The following is a 25,539-nucleotide window of genomic DNA, read 5'->3' on the forward strand; positions in this document are numbered from 1 at the left end:
AAACTTTGAATTTTTACGTTACATTTGAGATCTCACAACACCGCTCCCGGTTGGGCTCGAACCACCAACCTTTCGATTAACAGCCGAACGCGCTAACCATTGAGCCATGGAAGCTCAGAAAACATATGGTCGTCAGGTATTGTGGAAAAACTTTGGATTTTTACGTTACATTTGAGATCTCACAACACCGCTCCCGAGTGGGCTCGAACCACCAACCTTTCTATTAACATCCGAACGCACTAACCATTGCGCAATGGAAGCCCAAAAATTAAATGTTCGTCAGGTATTGTGGAAAAGTTTTGGATTTTTACGTTACATTTGAGATCTCACAACACCGCTCCCGAGTGGGCTCGAACCATCAACCTTTCGGTTAACAGCCGAACGTGCTAACCATTGCGCCACGGAAGCCCAAAAAGTAAATGGTCGTCAGGTATTGTGGAAAAACTTTGGCTTTTTACGTTAAATTTGAAACTTCACAACACCGCACCCGGGTGGGCTCGAACCACCAACCTTTTGTTTAACATCCGAACGCGCTAACCATGGAGCCAAAGAAGCTCAAAAATGAAATGGTCGTCAGGTATTGTGGAAAAACTTTGACTTTTACGTCACATCTGGGACCTCACAACACCGCACCCGGATGGGCTCGAACCACCAACCTTTCGATTAACAGCCGAACGCGCTGACCATTGCGCAACGGAAGCCCAAAAATTAAATGTTCGTCAGGTATTGTAAAAAATTTTTGGATTTTTACGTTACATTTGAGACCTCACAACACCGCACCCGGGTGGGCTCGAACCACCAACCTTTTGTTTAACATCCGAACGCGCTAACTATGGAGCCAAAGAAGCTCAAAAATTAAATGTTCGTCAGGTATTGTGGAAAAATTTTGGATTTTTACGTTACATTTGAGATCTCACAACACCGCTCCCGGGTGGGCTCGAACCACCAAACTTTCGGTTAACAGCCGAACGCGCTAACCATTGCGCAACATTTTTATTTATTGATGAATCGAGATGAAATCACCTTTAATGAGTATTTTATAGGTAATTAAGCTGAATTCGGTCTAAAATGCATTCAAAAGTGTACCGAAAAAATCGCATGTTTTTTTCTTCAAGAAACAAAATCCGTTACAACGATTTCTTATTGAAAATTGAATTTGACCAGTTTTTTGAACGAATATTGTTATATTTGCTTGAATTAAAGCAAAAAGTATAAAAATAATGGTTTCAGTGGTTATATTTGAAAATAGTGAAAAAATTCTCAAAATGTGCTTCTCTGGCCGAGAAATGTCGATTTTGAAAATGTTTTTAAAAATCGAGGTACATTTTTATTTATTGATCAATCGAGATGAAATCACTTTTAATGAGTATGTTATAGGTAATTAAGCTGAATTCGGTCAAAAATTTGTCCAGAAAAAAATGCATTCAAAAGTGTACCGAAAAAATCGCATGTTTTTTCTTCAAGAAACAAAATCCGTTACAACGATTTCTTATTGAAAATTGAATTTGAACAGTTTTTTGAACGAATATTGTTATATTTGCTTGAATTAAAGAAAAAAGTACAAAAATAATGGTTTCAGTGGTTATATTTGAAAATAGTCAAAAAATTCTCAAAATGTGCTTCTCTGGCCGAGAAACGTCAATTTTGAAAATGTTTTTAAAAATCGAAGTACATTTTTATTTATTGATGAATCGAGATGAAATCAATTTCAATGAGTATTTTATAGGTAATTAAGCTGAATTCGGTCAAAAATTTGTCCAGAAAAAAATGCATTCAAAAGTGTACCGAAAAAATCGCATGTTTTTTTTTCTTCAAGAAACAAAATCCGTTACAACGATTTCTTATTGAAAATTGAATTTGAACAGTTTTTTGAACGAATATTGTTATATTTGCTTGAATTAAAGAAAAAAGTACAAAAATAATGGTTTCAGTGGTTATATTTGAAAATAGTCAAAAAATTCTCAAAATGTGCTTCTCTGGCCGAGAAACGTCAATTTTGAAAATGTTTTTAAAAATCGAGGTACATTTTTATTTATTGATCAATCGAGATGAAATCACTTTTAATGAGTATTTGATAGGTAATTAAGCTGAATTCGGTCAAAAATTTGTCCAGAAAAAAATGCATTCAAAAGTGTACCGAAAAAATCGCATGTTTTTTTCTTCAAGAAACAAAATCCGTTACAACGATTTCTTATTGAAAATTGAATTTGACCAGTTTTTTGAACGAATATTGTTACATTTGCTTGAATTAAAGCAAAAAGTACAAAAATATGGGTTTCAGTGGTTATATTTGAAAATAGTGAAAAAAAACTCCAAATGTGCTTCTCTGGCCGAGAAACGTCGATTTTGAAAATGTTATTAAAAATCGAAGTACATTTTTATTTATTGATGAATCGAGATGAAATCACTTTCAATGAGTATTTTATAGGTAATTAAGCTGAATTCGGTCAAAAATTTGTCCAGAAAAAAATGCATTCAAAAGTGAACCGAAAAAATCGCATGATTTTTTCTTCAAGATACAAAATCCGTGACAACGATTTCTTATTGAAAATTGAATTTGAACAGTTTTTGAACGAATATTGTTATATTTGCTTGAAATAAAGGAAAAAGTACAAAAATAATGGTTTCAGTGGTTATATTTGAAAATAGTGAAAAAATTCTCAAAATGTGCTTCTCTGGCCGAGAAACGTCGATTTTGAAAATGTTATTAAAAATCGAAGTACATTTTTATTTATTGATGAATCGAGATGAAATCACTTTTAATGAGTATTTTATAGGTAATTAAGCTGAATTCGGTCAAAAATTTGTCCAGAAAAAAATGCATTCAAATACAAAATCCGTGACAACGATTTCTTATTGAAAATTGAATTTGTCCAGTTTTTTGAACGAATATTGTTATATTTGCTTGAATTAAAGCAAAAAGTACAAAAATAATGGTTTCAGTGGTTATATTTGAAAATAGTCAAAAAATTCTCAAAATGTGCTTCTCTGGCCGAGAAACGTCAATTTTGAAAATGTTTTTAAAAATCGAGGTACATTTTTATTTATTGATCAATCGAGATGAAATCACTTTTAATGAGTATTTGATAGGTAATTAAGCTGAATTCGGTCAAAAATTTGTCCAGAAAAAAATGCATTCAAAAGTGTACCGAAAAAATCGCATGTTTTTTTCTTCAAGAAACAAAATCCGTTACAACGATTTCTTATTGAAAATTGAATTTGACCAGTTTTTTGAACGAATATTGTTACATTTGCTTGAATTAAAGCAAAAAGTACAAAAATATGGGTTTCAGTGGTTATATTTGAAAATAGTGAAAAAAAACTCCAAATGTGCTTCTCTGGCCGAGAAACGTCGATTTTGAAAATGTTATTAAAAATCGAAGTACATTTTTATTTATTGATGAATCGAGATGAAATCACTTTCAATGAGTATTTTATAGGTAATTAAGCTGAATTCGGTCAAAAATTTGTCCAGAAAAAAATGCATTCAAAAGTGAACCGAAAAAATCGCATGATTTTTTCTTCAAGATACAAAATCCGTGACAACGATTTCTTATTGAAAATTGAATTTGAACAGTTTTTGAACGAATATTGTTATATTTGCTTGAAATAAAGGAAAAAGTACAAAAATAATGGTTTCAGTGGTTATATTTGAAAATAGTGAAAAAATTCTCAAAATGTGCTTCTCTGGCCGAGAAACGTCGATTTTGAAAATGTTATTAAAAATCGAAGTACATTTTTATTTATTGATGAATCGAGATGAAATCACTTTTAATGAGTATTTTATAGGTAATTAAGCTGAATTCGGTCAAAAATTTGTCCAGAAAAAAATGCATTCAAATACAAAATCCGTGACAACGATTTCTTATTGAAAATTGAATTTGTCCAGTTTTTTGAACGAATATTGTTATATTTGCTTGAATTAAAGCAAAAAGTACAAAAATAATGGTTTCAGTGGTTATATTTGAAAATAGTCAAAAAATTCTCAAAATGTGCTTCTCTGGCCGAGAAACGTCAATTTTGAAAATGTTTTTAAAAATCGAGGTACATTTTTATTTATTGATCAATCGAGATGAAATCACTTTTAATGAGTATTTGATAGGTAATTAAGCTGAATTCGGTCAAAAATTTGTCCAGAAAAAAATGCATTCAAAAGTGTACCGAAAAAATCGCATGTTTTTTTCTTCAAGAAACAAAATCCGTTACAACGATTTCTTATTGAAAATTGAATTTGACCAGTTTTTTGAACGAATATTGTTACATTTGCTTGAATTAAAGCAAAAAGTACAAAAATATGGGTTTCAGTGGTTATATTTGAAAATAGTGAAAAAAAACTCCAAATGTGCTTCTCTGGCCGAGAAACGTCGATTTTGAAAATGTTATTAAAAATCGAAGTACATTTTTATTTATTGATGAATCGAGATGAAATCACTTTCAATGAGTATTTTATAGGTAATTAAGCTGAATTCGGTCAAAAATTTGTCCAGAAAAAAATGCATTCAAAAGTGAACCGAAAAAATCGCATGATTTTTTCTTCAAGATACAAAATCCGTGACAACGATTTCTTATTGAAAATTGAATTTGAACAGTTTTTGAACGAATATTGTTATATTTGCTTGAAATAAAGGAAAAAGTACAAAAATAATGGTTTCAGTGGTTATATTTGAAAATAGTGAAAAAATTCTCAAAATGTGCTTCTCTGGCCGAGAAACGTCGATTTTGAAAATGTTATTAAAAATCGAAGTACATTTTTATTTATTGATGAATCGAGATGAAATCACTTTTAATGAGTATTTTATAGGTAATTAAGCTGAATTCGGTCAAAAATTTGTCCAGAAAAAAATGCATTCAAATACAAAATCCGTGACAACGATTTCTTATTGAAAATTGAATTTGTCCAGTTTTTTGAACGAATATTGTTATATTTGCTTGAATTAAAGCAAAAAGTATAAAAATAATGGTTTCAGTGGTTATATTTGAAAATCGTGAAAAAATTCTCAAAATGTGCTTCTCTGGCCGAGAAACGTCGATTTTGAAAATGTTTTTAAAAATCGAGGTACATTTTTATTTATTGATCAATCGAGATGAAATCACTTTTAATGAGTATTTTATAGGTAATTAAGCTGAATTCGGTCAAAAATTTGTCCAAAAAAAATGCATTCAAAAGTGTACCGAAAAAATCGCATGTTTTTTTCTTCAAGAAACAAAATCCGTTACAACGATTTCTTATTGAAAATTGAATTTGACCAGTTTTTTGAACGAATATTGTTACATTTGCTTGAATTAAAGCCAAAAGTACAAAAATAATGGTTTCAGTGGTTATATTTGAAAATAGTGAAAAAAAACTCCAAATGTGCTTCTCTGGCCGAGAAACGTCGATTTTGAAAATGTTATTAAAAATCGAAGTACATTTTTATTTATTGATGAATCGAGATGAAATCACTTTCAATGAGTATTTTATAGGTAATTAAGCTGAATTCGGTCAAAAATTTGTCCAGAAAAAAATGCATTCAAAAGTGAACCGAAAAAATCGCATGATTTTTTCTTCAAGATACAAAATCCGTGACAACGATTTCTTATTGAAAATTGAATTTGAACAGTTTTTTGAACGAATATTGTTATATTTGCTTGAAATAAAGGAAAAAGTACAAAAATAATGGTTTCAGTGGTTATATTTGAAAATAGTGAAAAAATTCTCAAAATGTGCTTCTCTGGCCGAGAAACGTCGATTTTGAAAATGTTATTAAAAATCGAAGTACATTTTTATTTATTGATGAATCGAGATGAAATCACTTTTAATGAGTATTTTATAGGTCATTAAGCTGAATTCGGTCAAAAATTTGTCCAGAAAAAAATGCATTCAAAAGTGTACCGAAAAAATCGCATGTTTTTTTCTTCAAGAAACAAAATCCGTTACAACGATTTCTTATTGAAAATTGAATTTGACCAGTTGTGAGATCTCAAATGTAACGTAAAAATCCAAAGTTTTTCCACAATACCTGACGAACATTTAGTTTTTGGGGCTTCCGTTGCGCAATGGTTAGCGCGTTCAGCTGTTAAAAGAAAGGATGGTGGTTCGAGCCCACCCGGGAGCGGTGTTGTGAGATCTCTGATGTAACGTAAAAATCCAAAGTTTTTCCACAATACCTGACGACCATTTATTTTCTGAGCTTCCATGGCTCAATGGTTAGCGCGTTCGGCTGTTAATCGAAAGGTTGGTGGTTCGAGCCCACCCGGGAGCGGTGTTGTGAAGTTTCAAATGTAACGTAAAAAGCCAAAGTTTTTCCACAATACCTGACGACCATTAATTTTCTGAGCTTCCATGGCTCAATGGTTAGCGCGTTCGGCTGTTAACCGAAAGGTTGGTGGTTCGAGCCCACCCGGGAGCGGTGTTGTGAGATCTCAAATGTAACGTAAAAATTCAAAGTTTTTAAACAATACCTGACGAACATATAATTTTTGGGCTTCCGTTGCGCAATGGTTAGCGCGTTCAGCTGTTAAGTGAAAAGTTGGTGGTTCGAGCCCACTCGGGAGCGGTGTTGTGAGATCTCAAATGTAACGTAAAAATCCAAAGTTTTTCCACAATACCTGACGAACATTTAGTTTTTGGGCTTCCGTTGCGCAATGGTTAGAGCGTTCGGCTGTTAAAAGAAAGGATGGTGGTTCAAGCCCACCCGGGAGCGGTGTTGTGAGATCTCTGATGTAACGTAAAAATCCAAAGTTTTTCCACAATACCTGACGACCATTTATTTTCTGAGCTTCCATGGCTCAATGGTTAGCGCGTTCGACTGTCAATCGAAAGGTTGGTGGTTCGAGCCCATCCGGGAGCGGTGTTGTGAGATCTCAGATGTAACGTAAAAAGTCAAAGTTTTTCCACAATACCTGACGGCCATTTAATTTTTGGGCTTCTTTGGCTTCATGGTTAGCGCGTTCGGATGTTAAAGAAAAGGTTGGTGGTTCAGGCACACCCGGGTGCGGTGTTGTGAAGTTTCAAATGTAACGTAAAAAGCCAAAGTCTTTCCTCAATACCTGACGACCATTTCATTCCTGAGCTTCCTTGGCTCCATGGTTAGCGCGTTCGGATGTTAACCGAAAGGTTGGTGGTTCGATTCCACCCGGGTGCGGTGTTGTGAAGTTTCAAATGTAACGTAAAAAGCCAAAGTTTTTCCACAATACCTGACGACCATTTACTTTTTGGGCTTCCGTGGCGCAATGGTTAGCACGTTCGGCTGTTAACCGAAAGGTTGGTGGTTCGAGCCCACTCGGCAGTGGTGTTGTGAGATCTCAAATGTAACGTAAAAATTAAAAAAAATTTCCACAATACCTGACGAACATTTAATTTTTGGGCTTCCGTTGCGCAATGGTTAGCGCGTTCGGCTGTTAACCGAAAGGTTGGTGGTTCGAGCCCACCCGGGAGCGGTGTTGTGAGATCTCAAATGTAACGTAAAAATCCAAAGTTTTTCCACAATACCTGACGGCCATTTATTTTCTGAGCTTCCATGGCTCAATGGTTAGCGCGTTCGACTGTCAATCGAAAGGTTGGTGGTTCGAGCCCATCCGGGAGCGGTGTTGTGAGATCTCAGATGTAACGTAAAAAGTCAAAGTTTTTCCACAATACCTGACGACCATTTAATTTTTGGGCTTCTTTGGTTCCGTGGTTAGCGCGTTCGGATGTTAAAGAAAAGGTTGGTGGTTCAGGCCCACCCGGGTGCGGTGTTGTGAAGTTTCAAATGTAACGTAAAAAGCCAAAGTCTTTCCACAATACCTGACGAACATTTAATTTTTGGGCTTCCGTGTTGCAATGGTTAGCGCGTTCAGCTGTTAATCGAAAGATTGGTGGTTCGAGCCCACCCGGGAGCGGTGTTGTGAGATCTCTGATGTAACGTAAAAATCCAAAGTTTTTCCACAATACCTGACGAACATTTAATTTTTGGGCTTCCGTGTTGCGATCAATCGAGATGAAATCACTTTCAATGAGTATTTTATAGGTAATTAAGCTGAATTCGGTCAAAAATTTGTCCAGAAAAAAATGCATTCAAAAGTGTACCGAAAAAATCGCATGTTTTTTTCTTCAAGAAACAAAATCCGTTACAACGATTTCTTATTGAAAATTGAATTTGAACAGTTTTTTGAACGAATATTGTTATATTTGCTTGAATTAAAGAAAAAAGTACAAAAATAATGGTTTCAGTGGTTATATTTGAAAATAGTCAAAAAATTCTCAAAATGTGCTTCTCTGGCCGAGAAACGTCAATTTTGAAAATGTTTTTAAAAATCGAGGTACATTTTTATTTATTGATCAATCGAGATGAAATCACTTTTAATGAGTATTTTATAGGTAATTAAGCTGAATTCGGTCAAAAATTTGTCCAAAAAAAATGCATTCAAAAGTGTACCGAAAAAATCGCATGTTTTTTTCTTCAAGAAACAAAATCCGTTACAACGATTTCTTATTGAAAATTGAATTTGACCAGTTTTTTGAACGAATATTGTTACATTTGCTTGAATTAAAGCAAAAAGTACAAAAATAATGGTTTTAGTGGTTATATTTGAAAATAGTGAAAAAAAACTCCAAATGTGCTTCTCTGGCCGAGAAACGTCGATTTTGAAAATGTTATTAAAAATCGAAGTACATTTTTATTTATTGATGAATCGAGATGAAATCACTTTTAATGAGTATTTTATAGGTAATTAAGCTGAATTCGGTCCAAAATTTGTCCAGAAAAAAATGCATTCAAAAGTGTACCGAAAAAATCGCATGTTTTTTTCTTCAAGATACAAAATCCGTGACAACGATTTCTTATTGAAAATTGAATTTGAACAGTTTTTTGAACGAATATTGTTATATTTGCTTGAATTAAAGCAAAAAGTACAAAAATAATGGTTTCAGTGGTTATATTTGAAAATAGTCAAAAAATTCTCAAAATGTGCTTCTCTGGCCGAGAAACGTCGATTTTGAAAATGTTTTTAAAAATCGAGGTACATTTTTATTTATTGATCAATCGAGATGAAATCACTTTTAATGAGTATTTTATAGGTAATTAAGCTGAATTCGGTCAAAAATTTGTCCAGAAAAAAATGCATTCAAAAGTGTACCGAAAAAATCGCATGTTTTTTTCTTCAAGAAACAAAATCCGTTACAACGATTTCTTATTGAAAATTGAATTTGAACAGTTTTTTGAACGAATATTGTTATATTTGCTTGAATTAAAGAAAAAAGTACAAAAATAATGGTTTCAGTGGTTATATTTGAAAATAGTCAAAAAATTCTCAAAATGTGCTTCTCTGGCCGAGAAACGTCAATTTTGAAAATGTTTTTAAAAATCGAACACGGAAGCCCAAAAATTAAATGTTCGTCAGGTATTGTGGAAAAACTTTGGCTTTTTACGTTACATTTGAAACTTCACAACACCGCACCCGGGTGGGCCCGAACCACCAACCTTTTGTTTAACATCCGAACGCGCTAACCATGGAGCCAAAGAAGCCCAAAAATTAAATGGTCGTCAGGTATTGTGGAAAAACTTTGACTTTTTACGTTACATTTGAGATCTCACAACACCGCTCCCGAGTGGGCTCGAACCACCAACCTTTCTTTTAACAGCTGAACGCGCTAACCATTGCGCAACGGAAGCCCAAAAATTAAATGTTCGTCAGGTATTGTGGAAATGTTTTTTAATTTTTATGTTACATTTGAGATCTCACAACACCGCTGCCGAGTGGGCTCGAACCACCAACCTTTCGGTTAACAGCCGAACGTGCTAACCATTGCGCTACGGAAGCCCAAAAAGTAAATGGTCGTCAGGTATTGTGGAAAAACTTTGGCTTTTTACGTTACATTTGAAACTTCACAACAACGCACCCGGGTGGAATCGAACCACCAACCTTACGGTTAACATCCGAACGCGCTAACCATGGAGCCAAGGAAGCTCAGGAATGAAATGGTCGTCAGGTATTGTGGAAAAACTTTGGCTTTTTACGTTACATTTGAGACTTCACAACACCGCTCTCGGGTGGGCTCGAACCACCAACCTTTTGGTTAACATACGAAAGCGCTAACCATGGAGCCAAGGAAGCTCAGAAATGAAATGGTCGTCAGGTATTGTGGAAAAACTTTGACTTTTTACGTCACATCTGAGACCTCACAACACCGATCCCGGGTGGGCTCGAACCACCAACCTTTCGATTAACAGCTGAACGCGCTAACCATTGCAACACGGAAGCCCAAAAATTAAATGTTCGTCAGGTATTGTGGAAAGACTTTGGCTTTTTACGTTACATTTGAAACTTCACAACACCGCACCCAGGTGGGCCTGAACCACCAACCTTTTCTTTAACATCCGAACGCGCTAACCATGGAGCCAAAGAAGCCCAAAAATTAAATGGTCGTCAGGTATTGTGGAAAAACTTTGACTTTTTACGTTACATCTGAGATCTCACAACACCGCACCCGGATGGGCTCGAACCACCAACCTTTCGATTAACATCCGAACGCGCTGACCATTGCGCAACGGAAGCCCAAAAATTAAATGTTCGTCAGGTATTGTAGAAAAATTTTGGATTTTTACGTCACATCTGGGACCTCACAACACCGCTTCCGGATGGGCTCGAACCACCAACCTTTCGGTTAAAAGCCGAACGCGCTAATTATTGCGCAACGGAAGCCCAAAAATTTAATGTTCGTCAGGTATTGTGGAAAAACTTTGGATTTTTACGTTACATTTGAGATCTCACAACACCGCTCCCGAGTGGGCTCGAACCACCAACCTTTCTGTTAACAGCTGAACGCGCTAACCATTGCGCAACGGAACCCCAAAAATTAAATGTTCGTCAGGTATTGTGGAAAAACTTTGAATTTTTACGTTACAATTGAGATCTCACAACACCGCTCCCGGTTGGGCTCGCACCACCAACCTTTCGATTAACAGCCGAACGCGCTAACCATTGAGCCATGGAAGCTCAGAAAATAAATGTTCGTCAGGTATTGTGGAAAAATTTTGGATTTTTACGTTACATTTGAGATCTCACAACACCGCTCCCGGGTGGGCTCAAACCACCAAACTTTCGGTTAACAGCCGAACGCGCTAAACATTGCGCAACGGAAGACGAAAAATTAAATGTTCGTCAGGTATTGTGGGAAAAACTTTGGATTTTTACGTTACATCTTAGATCTCACAACACCGCTCCCGGGTATTCGAACCAACAACCTTTCGGTTAACAGCCGAACGCGCTAACCATTGAGCCATGGAAGCTCAGAAAATAAATGGTCGTCCGGTATTGTGGAAATACTCTGACATTTTACGTTACATCTGAGACCTCACAACACCGCTCCCGGATGGGCTCGAACCACCAACCTTTCGGTTAACAGCCGAACGCGCTAACCATTGCGCAATGGAAGCCCAAAAATTAAATGTTCGTCAGGTATTGTGGAAAAACTTTGGATTTTTACGTTACATTTGAGATCTCACAACACCGCTCCCGAGTGGGCTCGAACCACCAAACTTTCTTTTAACAGCGGAACGCGCTAACCATTGCGCAACGGAAGCCCAAAAATTAAATGTTCGTCAGGTATTGTGGAAAAATTTTGGATTTTTACGTTACATTTGAGATCTCACAACACCGCTCCCGAGTGGGCTCGAACCACCAACCTTTCGGTTAAGAGCCGAACGTGCTAACCATTGCGCCACGGAAGCCCAAAAAGTAAATGGTCGTCAGGTATTGTGGAAAAACTTTGGCTTTTTACGTTACATTTGAAACTTCACAACACCGCACCCAGGTGGGCCTGAACCACCAACCTTTTCTTTAACATCCGAACGCGCTAACCATGGAGCCAAAGAAGCCCAAAAATTAAATGGTCGTCAGGTATTGTGGAAAAACTTTGACTTTTTACGTTACATCTGAGATCTCACAACACCGCACCCGGATGGGCTCGAACCACCATCCTTTCGATTAACATCCGAACGCGCTGACCATTGCGCAACGGAAGCCCAAAAATTAAATGTTCGTCAGGTATTGTAGAAAAATTTTGGATTTTTACGTCACATCTGGGACCTCACAACACCGCTTCCGGATGGGCTCGAACCACCAACCTTTCGGTTAAAAGCCGAACGCGCTAATTATTGCGCAACGGAAGCCCAAAAATTTAATGTTCGTCAGGTATTGTGGAAAAACTTTGGATTTTTACGTTACATTTGAGATCTCACAACACCGCTCCCGAGTGGGCTCGAACCACCAACCTTTCTGTTAACAGCTGAACGCGCTAACCATTGCGCAACGGAACCCCAAAAATTAAATGTTCGTCAGGTATTGTGGAAAAACTTTGAATTTTTACGTTACAATTGAGATCTCACAACACCGCTCCCGGTTGGGCTCGCACCACCAACCTTTCGATTAACAGCCGAACGCGCTAACCATTGAGCCATGGAAGCTCAGAAAATAAATGTTCGTCAGGTATTGTGGAAAAATTTTGGATTTTTACGTTACATTTGAGATCTCACAACACCGCTCCCGGGTGGGCTCAAACCACCAAACTTTCGGTTAACAGCCGAACGCGCTAAACATTGCGCAACGGAAGACGAAAAATTAAATGTTCGTCAGGTATTGTGGGAAAAACTTTGGATTTTTACGTTACATCTTAGATCTCACAACACCGCTCCCGGGTATTCGAACCAACAACCTTTCGGTTAACAGCCGAACGCGCTAACCATTGAGCCATGGAAGCTCAGAAAATAAATGGTCGTCCGGTATTGTGGAAATACTCTGACATTTTACGTTACATCTGAGACCTCACAACACCGCTCCCGGATGGGCTCGAACCACCAACCTTTCGGTTAACAGCCGAACGCGCTAACCATTGCGCAATGGAAGCCCAAAAATTAAATGTTCGTCAGGTATTGTGGAAAAACTTTGGATTTTTACGTTACATTTGAGATCTCACAACACCGCTCCCGAGTGGGCTCGAACCACCAAACTTTCTTTTAACAGCGGAACGCGCTAACCATTGCGCAACGGAAGCCCAAAAATTAAATGTTCGTCAGGTATTGTGGAAAAATTTTGGATTTTTACGTTACATTTGAGATCTCACAACACCGCTCCCGAGTGGGCTCGAACCACCAACCTTTCGGTTAAGAGCCGAACGTGCTAACCATTGCGCCACGGAAGCCCAAAAAGTAAATGGTCGTCAGGTATTGTGGAAAAACTTTGGCTTTTTACGTTACATTTGAAACTTCACAACACCGCACCCAGGTGGGCCTGAACCACCAACCTTTTCTTTAACATCCGAACGCGCTAACCATGGAGCCAAAGAAGCCCAAAAATTAAATGGTCGTCAGGTATTGTGGAAAAACTTTGACTTTTTACGTTACATCTGAGATCTCACAACACCGCACCCGGATGGGCTCGAACCACCATCCTTTCGATTAACATCCGAACGCGCTGACCATTGCGCAACGGAAGCCCAAAAATTAAATGTTCGTCAGGTATTGTAGAAAAATTTTGGATTTTTACGTCACATCTGGGACCTCACAACACCGCTTCCGGATGGGCTCGAACCACCAACCTTTCGGTTAAAAGCCGAACGCGCTAATTATTGCGCAACGGAAGCCCAAAAATTTAATGTTCGTCAGGTATTGTGGAAAAACTTTGGATTTTTACGTTACATTTGAGATCTCACAACACCGCTCCCGAGTGGGCTCGAACCACCAACCTTTCTGTTAACAGCTGAACGCGCTAACCATTGCGCAACGGAACCCCAAAAATTAAATGTTCGTCAGGTATTGTGGAAAAACTTTGAATTTTTACGTTACAATTGAGATCTCACAACACCGCTCCCGGTTGGGCTCGCACCACCAACCTTTCGATTAACAGCCGAACGCGCTAACCATTGAGCCATGGAAGCTCAGAAAATAAATGTTCGTCAGGTATTGTGGAAAAATTTTGGATTTTTACGTTACATTTGAGATCTCACAACACCGCTCCCGGGTGGGCTCAAACCACCAAACTTTCGGTTAACAGCCGAACGCGCTAAACATTGCGCAACGGAAGACGAAAAATTAAATGTTCGTCAGGTATTGTGGGAAAAACTTTGAATTTTTACGTTACATCTTAGATCTCACAACACCGCTCCCGGGTATTCGAACCAACAACCTTTCGGTTAACAGCCGAACGCGCTAACCATTGAGCCATGGAAGCTCAGAAAATAAATGGTCGTCCGGTATTGTGGAAATACTCTGACATTTTACGTTACATCTGAGACCTCACAACACCGCTCCCGGATGGGCTCGAACCACCAACCTTTCGGTTAACAGCCGAACGCGCTAACCATTGCGCAATGGAAGCCCAAAAATTAAATGTTCGTCAGGTATTGTGGAAAAACTTTGGATTTTTACGTTACATTTGAGATCTCACAACACCGCTCCCGAGTGGGCTCGAACCACCAAACTTTCTTTTAACAGCGGAACGCGCTAACCATTGCGCAACGGAAGCCCAAAAATTAAATGTTCGTCAGGTATTGTGGAAAAATTTTGGATTTTTACGTTACATTTGAGATCTCACAACACCGCTCCCGAGTGGGCTCGAAACACCAACCTTTCGGTTAAGAGCCAAACGTGCTAACCATTGCGCCACGGAAGCCCAAAAAGTAAATGGTCGTCAGGTATTGTGGAAAAACTTTGGCTTTTTACGTTACATTTGAAACTTCACAACACCGCACCCGGGTGGGCTCGAACTACCAACCTTTTATTTAACATCCGAACGCGCTAACCATGGAGCCAAAGAAGCTCAAAAATGAAAAGGTCGTCAGGTATTGTGGAAAAACTTTGACTTTTTACGTCACATCCGGGACCTCACAACACCGCACCCGGATGGGCTCGAACCACCAACCTTTCGATTAACAGCCGAACGCGTTGACCATTGCGCAACGGAAGCCCAAAAATTAAATGTTCGTCAGGTATTGTAGAAAAATTTTGGATTTTTACGTTACATTTGAGATCTCACAACACCGCACCCGGGTGGGCTCGAACCACCAACCTTTTGTTTAACATCCGAACGCGCTAACCATTGCGCAACGGAACCCCAAAAATTAAATGTTCGTCAGGTATTGTGGAAAAATTTTGGATTTTTACGTTACATTTGAGATCTCACAACACCGCTCCCGGGTGGGCTCAAACCACCAAACTTTCGGTTAACAGCCGAACGCGCTAACCATTGCGCAACGGAAGACGAAAAATTAAATGTTCGTCAGGTATTGTGGAAAAAACTTTGGATTTTTACGTTACATCTTAGATCTCACAACACCGCTCCCGGGTATTCGAACCAACAACCTTTCGGTTAACAGCAGAACGCGCTAACCATTGAGCCATGGAAGCTCAGAAAATAAATGGCCGTCAGGTATTGTGGAAAAACTTTGGATTTTTACGTTACATTTGAGATCTCACAACACCGCTCCCGAGTGTGCTCAAACCACCAACCTTTCTTTTAACAGCTGAACGCGCTAACCATTGCGCAACGGAAGCCCCAAAAATTAAATGTTCGTCAGGTATTGTGGAAAAACTTTGAATTTTTACGTTACATTTGAGATCTCACAACACCGCTCCCGGGTGGGCTCGAACCACCAACCTTTCGGTTAACAGCCGAACGCGCTAACCATTGAGCCATGGAAGCTCAGAAAATAAATGGTCGTCAGGTATTGTTGAAAAACTTTGACTTTTTACGTCACATCTGAGACCTCACAACACCGCTCCCGGGTGGGCTCGAACCACCAACCTTTCGATTAACAGCTGAACGCGCTAACCATTGCAACACGGAAGCCCAAAAATTAAATGGTCGTCCGGTATTGTGGAAATACTCTGACATTTTACGTTACATCTGAGACCTCACAACACCGCTACCGGATGGGCTCGAACCACCAACCTTTCGGTTAACAACCGAACGCGCTAACCATTGCGCAATGGAAGCCCAAAAATTAAATGTTCGTCAGGTATTGTGGAAAAACTTTGGATTTTTACGTTACATTTGAGATTTCACAACACCGCTCCCGAGTGGGCTCGAACCACCAAACTTTCTTTTAACAGCTGAACACCCTAACCATTGCGCAACGGAAGCCCAAAAATTAAATGCTCGTCAGGTATTGTGGAAAAGTTTTGGATTTTTACGTTACATTTGAGATCTCACAACACCGCTCCCGAGTGGGCTCGAACCACCAACCTTTCGGTTAACAGCCGAACGCGCTAACCATTGAGCCATGGAAGCTCAGAAAATAAATGGTCGTCCGGTATTGTGGAAATACTCTGACATTTTACGTTACATCTGAGACCTCACAACACCGCTCCCGGATGGGCTCGAACCACCAACCTTTCGGTTAACAGCCGAACGCGCTAACCATTGCGCAATGGAAGCCCAAAAATTAAATGTTCGTCAGGTATTGTGGAAAAACTTTGGATTTTTACGTTACATTTGAGATCTCACAACACCGCTCCCGAGTGTGCTCAAACCACCAACCTTTCTTTTAACAGCTGAACGCGCTAACCATTGCGCAACGGAAGCCCCAAAAATTAAATGTTCGTCAGGTATTGTGGAAAAACTTTGAATTTTTACGTTACATTTGAGATCTCACAACACCGCTCCCGGGTGGGCTCGAACCACCAACCTTTCGGTTAACAGCCGAACGCGCTAACCATTGAGCCATGGAAGCTCAGAAAATAAATGGTCGTCAGGTATTGTTGAAAAACTTTGACTTTTTACGTCACATCTGAGACCTCACAACACCGCTCCCGGGTGGGCTCGAACCACCAACCTTTCGATTAACAGCTGAACGCGCTAACCATTGCAACACGGAAGCCCAAAAATTAAATGGTCGTCCGGTATTGTGGAAATACTCTGACATTTTACGTTACATCTGAGACCTCACAACACCGCTACCGGATGGGCTCGAACCACCAACCTTTCGGTTAACAACCGAACGCGCTAACCATTGCGCAATGGAAGCCCAAAAATTAAATGTTCGTCAGGTATTGTGGAAAAACTTTGGATTTTTACGTTACATTTGAGATTTCACAACACCGCTCCCGAGTGGGCTCGAACCACCAAACTTTCTTTTAACAGCTGAACACCCTAACCATTGCGCAACGGAAGCCCAAAAATTAAATGCTCGTCAGGTATTGTGGAAAAGTTTTGGATTTTTACGTTACATTTGAGATCTCACAACACCGCTCCCGAGTGGGCTCGAACCACCAACCTTTCGGTTAACAGCCGAACGCGCTAACCATTGAGCCATGGAAGCTCAGAAAATAAATGGTCGTCCGGTATTGTGGAAATACTCTGACATTTTACGTTACATCTGAGACCTCACAACACCGCTCCCGGATGGGCTCGAACCACCAACCTTTCGGTTAACAGCCGAACGCGCTAACCATTGCGCAATGGAAGCCCAAAAATTAAATGTTCGTCAGGTATTGTGGAAAAACTTTGGATTTTTACGTTACATTTGAGATCTCACAACACCGCTCCCGAGTGGGCTCGAACCACCAAACTTTCTTTTAACAGCGGAACGCGCTAACCATTGCGCAACGGAAGCCCAAAAATTAAATGTTCGTCAGGTATTGTGGAAAAATTTTGGATTTTTACGTTACATTTGAGATCTCACAACACCGCTCCCGAGTGGGCTCGAAACACCAACCTTTCGGTTAAGAGCCAAACGTGCTAACCATTGCGCCACGGAAGCCCAAAAAGTAAATGGTCGTCAGGTATTGTGGAAAAACTTTGGCTTTTTACGTTACATTTGAAACTTCACAACACCGCACCCGGGTGGGCTCGAACTACCAACCTTTTATTTAACATCCGAACGCGCTAACCATGGAGCCAAAGAAGCTCAAAAATGAAAAGGTCGTCAGGTATTGTGGAAAAACTTTGACTTTTTACGTCACATCCGGGACCTCACAACACCGCACCCGGATGGGCTCGAACCACCAACCTTTCGATTAACAGCCGAACGCGTTGACCATTGCGCAACGGAAGCCCAAAAATTAAATGTTCGTCAGGTATTGTAGAAAAATTTTGGATTTTTACCTTACATTTGAGATCTCACAACACCGCACCCGGGTGGGCTCGAACCACCAACCTTTTGTTTAACATCCGAACGCGCTAACCATTGCGCAACGGAACCCCAAAAATTAAATGTTCGTCAGGTATTGTGGAAAAATTTTGGATTTTTACGTTACATTTGAGATCTCACAACACCGCTCCCGGGTGGGCTCAAACCACCAAACTTTCGGTTAACAGCCGACCGCGCTAACCATTGCGCAACGGAAGACGAAAAATTAAATGTTCGTCAGGTATTGTGGAAAAAACTTTGGATTTTTACGTTACATCTTAGATCTCACAACACCGCTCCCGGGTATTCGAACCAACAACCTTTCGGTTAACAGCAGAACGCGCTAACCATTGAGCCATGGAAGCTCAGAAAATAAATGGCCGTCAGGTATTGTGGAAAAACTTTGGATTTTTACGTTACATTTGAGATCTCACAACACCGCTCCCGAGTGTGCTCAAACCACCAACCTTTCTTTTAACAGCTGAACGCGCTAACCATTGCGCAACGGAAGCCCCAAAAATTAAATGTTCGTCAGGTATTGTGGAAAAACTTTGAATTTTTACGTTACATTTGAGATCTCACAACACCGCTCCCGGGTGGGCTCGAACCACCAACCTTTCGGTTAACAGCCGAACGCGCTAACCATTGAGCCATGGAAGCTCAGAAAATAAATGGTCGTCAGGTATTGTTGAAAAACTTTGACTTTTTACGTCACATCTGAGACCTCACAACACCGCTCCCGGGTGGGCTCGAACCACCAACCTTTCGATTAACAGCTGAACGCGCTAACCATTGCAACACGGAAGCCCAAAAATTAAATGGTCGTCCGGTATTGTGGAAATACTCTGACATTTTACGTTACATCTGAGACCTCACAACACCGCTACCGGATGGGCTCGAACCACCAACCTTTCGGTTAACAACCGAACGCGCTAACCATTGCGCAATGGAAGCCCAAAAATTAAATGTTCGTCAGGTATTGTGGAAAAACTTTGGATTTTTACGTTACATTTGAGATTTCACAACACCGCTCCCGAGTGGGCTCGAACCACCAAACTTTCTTTTAACAGCTGAACACCCTAACCATTGCGCAACGGAAGCCCAAAAATTAAATGCTCGTCAGGTATTGTGGAAAAGTTTTGGATTTTTACGTTACATTTGAGATCTCACAACACCGCTCCCGAGTGGGCTCGAACCACCAACCTTTCGGTTAACAGCCGAACGCGCTAACCATTGAGCCATGGAAGCTCAGAAAATAAATGGTCGTCCGGTATTGTGGAAATACTCTGACATTTTACGTTACATCTGAGACCTCACAACACCGCTCCCGGATGGGCTCGAACCACCAACCTTTCGGTTAACATCCGAACGCGCTAACCATTGCGCAATGGAAGCCCAAAAATTAAATGTTCGTCAGGTATTGTGGAAAAACTTTGGATTTTTACGTTACATTTGAGATCTCACAACACCGCTCCCGAGTGTGCTCGAACCACCAAACTTTCTTTTAACAGCTGAACGCCCTAACCATTGCGCAACGGAAGCCCAAAAATTAAATGCTCGTCAGGTATTGTGGAAAAACTTTGGATTTTTACGTTACATTTGAGATCTCACAACACCGCTCCCGGGTGGACTCGAACCACCAACCTTTCGGTGAACAGCCGAACGTGCTAACCATTGCGCCACGGAAGCCCAAAAAGTAAATGGTCGTCAGGTATTGTGGAAAAACTTTGGCTTTTTACGTTACATTTGAAACTTCACAACACCGCACCCGGGTGGGCTCGAACCACCAAACTTTTGTTTAACATCCGAACGCGCTAACCATGGAGCCAAAGAAGCTCAAAAATGAAATGGTCGTCAGGTATTGTGGAAAAACTTTGACGTTTTACGTCACATCTGGGACCTCACAACACCGCACCCGGATGGACTCGAACCACCAACCTTTTGGTTAACATCCGAACGCGCTAACCATGGAGCCAAGGAAGCTCAGGAGTGAAATGGTCGTCGATATTGTGGAAAAACTTTGGCTTTTTACGTTACATTTGAGACTTCACAACACCGCTCTCGGGTGGGCTCGAACCACCAACCTTTCAGTTAACAGCCGAACGCGCTAACCATTGAGCCACGGAAGCTCAGGAATTAAATGGTCGTCAAGTATTGTGGAAAAACTTTGGCTTTTTTACGTTACATTTGAGATCTTAAAACACCGCTCCCGGGTGGGCTCGAACCACCAGTCTTTTGAATAACAGCTGAACGCGCTAACCATTGCGCCACGGAAGCCCAAAAATTAAACGGTCGTCAGATATTGTGGAAAAACTTTATCTTTTTACGTTACATTTGAGACTTCACAACACCGCTCCCGGGTGGGCTCGAACCATCGACCTTTTGGTTAACATCCGAACGCGCTGACCATGAAGCCAAGGATGCTCAGGAATGAAATGGTCGTCAGGTATTGTGGAAAAACTTTGGCTTTTTACGTTACATTTGAGATTCCACAACACCGCTACCGAGTGGGCTCTAACCACCAACCTTTCGGTTAACAGCTGAACGCGCTAACCATTGCGCCACGGAAGCCCAAAAATTAAATGGACGTCAGGTATTGTGGAAAAACCTTGACTTTTTTCGTCACATCTGAGACCTCACAACACCGCTCCCGGATGGGCTCGAACCAACAACCTTGCGGTTAACAGCCGAACACGCTAACCATTGCGCCACGGAAGCCCAAAAATTAAACGGTCGTCAGGTATTGTGGAAAAACTTTGGCTTTTTACGTTACATTTGAGACTTCACAAAACCGCCCCCGGGTGGGCTCGAACCACCGACCTTTTGGTTAACATCCGAACGCGCTAACCATGGAGCCAAGAAAGCTCAGGAATGAAATGGTCGTCAGGTATTGTGGAAAAACTTTGACTTTTTACATCACATCTGAGACCTCACAACACCGCTCACGGATGGGTTCGAACCACCAACCTTTCGGTTAACAGCCGAACGCGCTAACCATTGAGCCATGGAAGCTCAGAAAATAAATGGCCGTCAGGTATTGTGGAAAAACTTTGGATTTTTTCGTTACATTTGAGATCTCACAACACCGTTCCCGAGTGGGCTCGAACCACCAACCTTTCTTTTAACAGCTGAACGCGCTAATCATTGCGCAACGGAAGCCCAAAAATTAAATGGTCGTCAGGTATTGTGGAAAAACTTTGGCTTTTTACGTTACATTTGAGACTTCACAACACCGCTCCAGGGTGGGCTCGAACCACCACCCTTTTGGTTAACATCCGAAAGCGCTAACCAGGGAGCCAAGGAAGCTCAGGAATGAAATGGTCGTCAGGTATTGTGGAAAAACTTTGGCTTTTTACGTTACATTTGAGATCTTAAAACACCGCTCCCGGGTGGGCTCGAACCACCAGTCTTTTGAATAACAGCTGAACGCGCTAACCATTGCGCCACGGAAGCCCAAAAATTAAACGGTCGTCAGGTATTGTGGAAAAACTTTGGCTTTTTACGTTACTTTTGAGACTTCACAACACCGGTACCGGGTTGGCTCGAACCACCAACCTTTCGGTTAACAGCCGAACGCGCTAACCATTGCAACACGGAAGCCCAAAAATTAAATGTTCGTCAGGTATTGTGGAAAAACTTTGGATTTTTACGTTACATCTGAGATCTCACAACACCGCTCACGGATGGGTTCGAACCACCAACCTTTCGGTTAACAGCCGAACGCGCTAACCATTGCGCCACGGAAGCCCAAAAATTAAATGGTCGTCAGGTATTGTGGAAAAACTTTGGCTTTTTACGTTACATTTGAGATCCCACAACACCGGTACCGGGTTGGCTCGAACCACCAACCTATTGGTTAACAGTCGAACACTCTAACAATTGAGCCATGGAAGCTCAGAAATTAAACGGTTATCACGTATTGTGGAAAAGTTTTGAATTTTTACGCTACATCTGAGACCCCACAACACCTTTCCCGGGTGGGCTGGAACCACCAACGTTTCGGTTAACAGCTGAACGCGCTAACCATATCGCCACGGAAGCCCAAAAATTAAATGTTCGTCAGTTATTGTGTAAAAACTCTGACATTTTACGTTACATCTGAGACCTCTCAACATCGCTCCCGGGAGGGTTCTAACCACCAGTCTTTTGAATAACAGCTGACCGCGCTAACCATTGCGCCACGGAAGCCCAAAAACTAAATGGTCGTCAGGTATAGTGGAAAAACCTTGACTTTTTACGTCAAATCTGAGACCTCACAATACCGCTCCCGGATTGGCTCGAACCACCAACCTTTCGGTTAACAGCCAACCGCGCTAACCATTGCGCCACGGAAGCCCAAAAATAATATGGTCGTCAGGTATTGTGGAAAATCTTTGGCTTTTTACGTTACATTTGAGATCCCACAACACCGGTACCGGGTGGGCTCGAACCACCAACCTATTGGTTAACAGCCGAACGCGCTAACCATTGAGCCACGGAAGCTCAGAAATTAAATGGTTATCACGTATTGTGGAAAAGTTTTGAATTTTTACGCTACATCTGAGACCCCACAACACCTCTCCTGGGTGGGCTCGAACCACCAAAATTTCAGTTAACAGCTGAACGCGCTAACCATTGCACCACGGAAGAACAAAAATTAAATGTTCGTCAGGTATTGTGGAAAAACTCTGACTTTTTACGTTACATCTGAGACCTCACAACACCGCTCCCGGGTGGGCTCGAACCACCAACCTTTCGGTTAGCAGCCGAACACGCTAACCATTGCGCAACAGAAGCCCAAAAATTAAATGTTCGTCAGGTATTGTGGAAAAATTTTGGATTTTTACGTTACATTTGAGATCTCACAACACCGCTCCCGGGTGGGCTCGAACCACCAACCTATTGGTTAACAGCCGAACGCGCTAACCATTGCGCAACAGAAGCCCAAAAATTAAATGTTCGTCAGGTATTGTAGAAAAACTCTGGATTTTTACGTTACATATGAGACGTCACAATAACGCTCCCGGGTGGGCTCGAACCACCAACCTATTGGTTAACAGCCGAACGCGCTAACCATTGAGCCACGGAAGCTCAGAAATTAAATGGTTATCACGTATTGTGGAAAAGCTTTGAATTTTTACGCAACATCTGAGACCCCACAACACCTCTCCCGGGTGGGCTCGAACCACCAAAATTTCAGTTAACAGCTGAACGCGCTAACCATTGCGCCACGGAAGAACAAAAATTAAATGTTCGTCAGGTATTGTGGAAAAACTCTGACTTTTTACGTTACATCTGAGACCTCACAACACCGCTCCCGGGTGGGCTCGAACCACCAACCTTTCGGTTAACAGCCGAACGCGCTAACTATTGCGCCACGGAAGCCCAAAAATTAAATGGTCGTCAGGCATTGTGGAAAAACTTTGGTTTTTACGTTTCATTTGAGATCCCACAACACCGCTCCCGGGTGGGCTCGAACCACCAACCTATTGGTTAACAGCCGAACGCGCTAACCATTGAGCCACGGAAGCTCAGAAATTAAACGGTTATCACGTATTGTGGAAAAGTTTTGAATTTTTACGCTACATCTGAGACCCCACAACACCACTTCCGGGTGGGCTCGAGCCAACAACCTTTCGGTTAACAGCTGAACCGCTAACCATTGCGCCACGGAAGCCCAAAAATTAAATTTTCGTCAGGTATTGTGGAAAAACTCTGACATTTTACGTTACATCTGAGACCTCAGAACACCGCTCCCGGGAGGGTTCAAACCACCAGTCCTTTGAATAACAGCTGATCGCGCTAACCATTGCGCCACGGAAGCCCAAAAATTAATTGGTCGTTGGTAATGTGGTAAAACCTTGACTTTTTACGTCAAATCTGAGACCTCACAACACCGCTCCCGGATGGGCTCGAACCACCAACCTTTCGGTTAACAGCCGAACGCGCTAACCATTGCGCCACGGAAGCCCAAAAATTAAATGGTCGTCAGGTATTGTGGAAAAACTTTGGCTTTTTACGTTACATTTGAGATCCCACAACACCGGTACCGGGTTGGCTCGAACCACCAACCTATTGGTTAACAGTCGAACACGCTAACCATTGAGCCATGGAAGCTCAGAAATTAAACAGTTATCACGTATTGTGGAAAAGTTTTGAATTTTTACGCTACATCTGAGACCCCACAACACCTTTCCCGGGTGGGCTGGAACCACCAACGTTTCGGTTAACAGCTGAACGCGCTAACCATTGCGCCACGGAAGCCCAAAAATTAAATGTTCGTCAGTTATTGTGTAAAAACTCTGACATTTTACGTTACATCTGAGACCTCTCAACATCGCTCCCGGGAGGGTTCTAACCACCAGTCTTTTGAATAACAGCTGACCGCGCTAACCATTGCGCCACAGAAGCCCAAAAATTAAATGGTCGTCAGGTATAGTGGAAAAACCTTGACTTTTTACGTCCAATCTGAGACCTCACAACACCGCTCCCGGATTGGTTCAAACCACCAACCTTTCGGTTAACAGCCGAACACGCTAACCATTGCGCAACAGAAGCCCAAAAATTAAATGTTCGTCAGGTATTGTGGAAAAATTTTGGATTTTTACGTTACATTTGAGATCTCACAACACCGCTCCCGGGTGGGCTCGAACCACCTACCTTTCGGTTAACAGCCGAACGCGCTAACCATTGCGCAACATAAGCCCAAAAATTAAATGTTCGTCAGCTATTGTAGAAAAACTATGGATTTTTACGTTACATATGAGACGTCACAATAACGCTCCCGGGTGGGCTCGAACCACCAACCTATTGGTTAACAGCCGAACGCGCTAACCATTGAGCCACGGAAGCTCAGAAATTAAATGGTTATCACGTATTGTGGAAAAGTTTTGAATTTTTACGCTACATCTGAGACCCCACAACACCTCTCCCGGGTGGGCTCGAACCACCAAAATTTCAGTTAACAGCTGAACGCGCTAACCATTGCGCCACGGAAGAACCAAAATTAAATATTCGTAAGGTATTGTGGAAAAACTCTGACTTTTTACGTTACATCTGAGACCTCACAACACTGCTCCCGGGTGGGCTCGAACCACCAACCTATAGGTTAACAGCCGAACGCGCTAACCATTGAGCCACGGAAGCTCAGAAACTAAATGGTTGTCACGTATTGTGGAAAAGGTTTGACTTTTTACGCTACGTCTGAGACCCCACAACACCCCCCCCGGGTGGGCTCGAACCACCAACCTTTTGGTTAACATCCGAACACGCTAACCATTGAGCCATGGAAGCTCAGAAATTAAACGGTTATCACGTATTGTGGAAAAGTTTTGAATTTTTACGCTACATCTGAGACTCCACAACACCTCTCCCGGGTGGGCTCGAACCACCAACCTTTCAGTTAACAGCTGAACGCGATAACCATAGCGCCACGGAAGAACAAAAATTAAATGTTCGTCAGGTATTGTGGAAAA

General features: G+C 41.1%; 7 non-coding genes across 7 annotated transcripts; 2 read left to right on the forward strand and 5 right to left on the reverse strand.

The window, feature by feature from the left end:
* Positions 1-6,757: 6,757 nt before the first annotated feature.
* Positions 6,758-6,830, forward strand: TRNAD-GUC (transfer RNA aspartic acid (anticodon GUC)). The gene has a single exon. It is a non-coding gene; the product is annotated as a tRNA-Asp (tRNA).
* Positions 6,831-7,493: 663 nt separating this feature from the next.
* TRNAD-GUC (transfer RNA aspartic acid (anticodon GUC)) lies at positions 7,494-7,566 on the forward strand. The gene has a single exon. It is a non-coding gene; the product is annotated as a tRNA-Asp (tRNA).
* Positions 7,567-11,617: 4,051 nt separating this feature from the next.
* TRNAK-CUU (transfer RNA lysine (anticodon CUU)) lies at positions 11,618-11,690 on the reverse strand. Its single transcript has one exon. It is a non-coding gene; the product is annotated as a tRNA-Lys (tRNA).
* Positions 11,691-13,086: 1,396 nt separating this feature from the next.
* TRNAK-CUU (transfer RNA lysine (anticodon CUU)) lies at positions 13,087-13,159 on the reverse strand. The gene has a single exon. It is a non-coding gene; the product is annotated as a tRNA-Lys (tRNA).
* Positions 13,160-14,555: 1,396 nt separating this feature from the next.
* TRNAK-CUU (transfer RNA lysine (anticodon CUU)) lies at positions 14,556-14,628 on the reverse strand. Its single transcript has one exon. It is a non-coding gene; the product is annotated as a tRNA-Lys (tRNA).
* Positions 14,629-17,643: 3,015 nt separating this feature from the next.
* On the reverse strand, positions 17,644-17,716 carry TRNAK-CUU (transfer RNA lysine (anticodon CUU)). The gene has a single exon. It is a non-coding gene; the product is annotated as a tRNA-Lys (tRNA).
* Positions 17,717-22,788: 5,072 nt separating this feature from the next.
* Positions 22,789-22,861, reverse strand: TRNAS-GCU (transfer RNA serine (anticodon GCU)). Its single transcript has one exon. It is a non-coding gene; the product is annotated as a tRNA-Ser (tRNA).
* Between the last annotated feature and the right edge of the window lie 2,678 nt (positions 22,862-25,539).

Source organism: Phalangium opilio, unplaced genomic scaffold, assembly GCF_054372755.1.
Source record: "Phalangium opilio isolate 3A_F unplaced genomic scaffold, DU_Popi_V2 ptg000082l_1, whole genome shotgun sequence".
Classification (NCBI taxonomy): Eukaryota; Metazoa; Arthropoda; class Arachnida; order Opiliones; family Phalangiidae; genus Phalangium; species Phalangium opilio.